The sequence below is a fragment of the Anopheles darlingi genome, chromosome 3, assembly GCF_943734745.1.
Source record: "Anopheles darlingi chromosome 3, idAnoDarlMG_H_01, whole genome shotgun sequence".
Classification (NCBI taxonomy): domain Eukaryota; kingdom Metazoa; phylum Arthropoda; class Insecta; order Diptera; family Culicidae; genus Anopheles; species Anopheles darlingi.
This window is the reverse complement of record NC_064875.1, coordinates 60,689,542-60,692,041: the sequence shown is the minus strand read 5'-3', so window position 1 is coordinate 60,692,041 and position 2,500 is coordinate 60,689,542. Positions and strand designations below refer to the sequence as shown.

General features: G+C 50.9%; 1 protein-coding gene across 4 annotated transcripts in view; it reads right to left on the bottom strand.

Moving 5' to 3' along the window:
* LOC125956717 (PHD finger protein rhinoceros) overlaps window positions 1-2,500 on the bottom strand; it is a 25,558-nt gene that overhangs the window by 18,064 nt on the left and 4,994 nt on the right. The gene's annotated exons all lie outside the window — the stretch shown is intronic.

The window sequence follows — 2,500 nt, the reverse complement described above, 5'->3', positions numbered from 1 at the left end:
AAGCAGCGTTGGCCCGCGTTCCGGGAAACATTCCTTTACACAAACGCGCACACACACCTGGGATGCCCCTCTGCATCGACGGTGTTCTGTGCGATGAAGGCAGCGCGCTCTAACACGCTGCGTGTCCTTTTACCATTCGAGAGAGGGAAAAAGGAATAGGTGGCGCAGGTTCGAAGAAGGGTGGGAACTTTGATTACACGTTCCCATCGCGCAGACCACCGTATCTTCTCGTGTTAGGAGGGCAGCCGCCTGTACACGCTTGGCCCTGCTGCTATTGAGCATACGACCGCCCATCCTGTCCCCGGATCCGCACAACACACATGCGCAGAGCTCCACCGAACCACCCCATCGATACTGGCCGCCACCGTCGCACCCATTTTTCTGCGTCGACCTGTGTTCTCCTCAACGGAGGGAAAACTTTTGGCAAAATACGGCGGAAGCAATCATCTAGGACTCAAGGTGTCCGATGCGGGTGCCACTACTAGTAGCGATACCAGTCGCTATTAAGACTTTTTATGTTTTTGAATAGCTTGCACCAAATTTTCTATCCACAGAACGAATACGGAGAAAGCTAATTCTTCTAAAAGGAGAAAATATCTTAAATTACTGTTTGAACGGTCGGAATTCCTGCAAACGATCCCACAGTTCCTTCCGATTAAACTACACAATTGATATTGGAAAAAAAACATGCTTGCTAGTATCAATCTAGGCTTGCTTGGTCCTGTGCAAAATTGCACTTTTTCCGTCGGCACAGTCCCGGCCTGCTTCGCCTTCATGTGATGATAGAATGCGGATCACAGAAGGAAGCGGATGCTTACAAACGATAATCATCTCTCACGGCACATCTTCTTTACGTAGCGTGCAGCAGAAACGGCGAAATGATAGTTTGCTCGAATGTATCCTTCTCATCCTTCATCCTTGTCGCATCACCAGCGGCATATGACCATCCGGTTCGTGCCGTTGCTTATGCTGCTCATCTTCTTAGCGCCTTCTTCGCTTCTCATCCCATTCTCCCGCCTTTCCCTGTCACGCGTGGCCACAGGACCTCATCCTACCGGAGCAATCAAGTGGCAGCATGTGCATACTCACACACCGCTTCGCACACAGCGCCAAGCCGCTGACGATACCCACACTCACAATCCAAACAACGCCAAATTGTCGTCGATTGTTTTAATGCGTTCTCGCTCGCAGGCGGCGGACCGTGAGCGTCTCTCGAGCCATGCTCTCTCGCGTTCTCTCCCTCTCTCTCTCTCTCGTGCGTACGTTCGGCCCCATCGTATGCTTCGTGTTTTCGAATGTTCTAAACGCCGTGTTCGTGTGACAAAAATCCCAAGAGCATCGTCGCGCTCTTCGCTGGTTTTCCTGCTGCTTGTGCATGGCTTGCTGGATGGTTCTTTCTCGCAGTTATCTAGTGATTTTGGGATTTGAATGTTGGCTGCCCAAAGGGCCGCGCCACAATTGATTGTAAATCATATAGACCATCACCACCAGCGAAATAAAGACTGTTGGAGTCGGTTCGATCAGTAGATTCTGCAAGTTCCCTAAGTATTCGGAATCTTCACTGTCTCTGGGGCGTGTGTGTTCTACTGGTTGTAGAACGTAGATCTTCGCGCCAAGCGCGCACCCCACTTAGCGCGCTCTCTAGCTTTTAGGCTATGATGATCGCGTGCTCGCTCTAACTCTCTCCTTTGGTTTCCTCTTTCAATCTCGACCTCTCTCTTTCTATCACGCTTTACGTTCTTTCTCTTTCTTGAGTCCGGTTGACTGACCTTCCCGAGCGATGATCGCAAAGGAGTAATGTGGCAATGATCGACGTCTAGACCGGGGAGGGGGCTAGACTATTGGGAGCGTCTGTGTACACACATCGTGTAATGTTTTTAGAATATCTCTGCTGTATAACAACGGCAACAGACACACGACACGATTAGCCATGTTTTCTGCTTAACAGTGTTGTATATGCATATCAAAAAGAATTAGATCATACTTGTTCTGTTCAATAATCCACGTTGTACATTCCGCGTGGATTCCCTTTTTGTTTTCTCTTCAATAAATTGTCAAGGCCGCAGAGTCAACACAGTCGACTCTATTGCATGCACACCAAAAATGCATGCGACAGCGACGGTGCACCTGTAACAACCGGACGAGGAGCATCGGGGGGCCGCTATTGAGGCGCAATTCCCGGTGTCCTTCTGCCGTGCCGTCGGCTCTTCGCATTCGACAGTACTGGTATTCGTTTGTGTGTGTCTGCGCGTTCGCCGATGACCGCGGCCGCGAGCGACACAAAGTGGAGGCGCGAGTCAAGCAAAACTGTCGTCATCATCATCAACATCGTTGTGTCGGCACAAGCTGCTGCACGATGGAACATGCAGGCACGACAGCTTTGTGTGACTTCCTCCTCCCCTTCCCATTGAACAGTATCACATCTCGCTGGGCCAACCCCTGCACGCGCATCTGCTCGGCCACCGTTCTCCAGCAGTGGACGGACGGACGTTCGGACGGA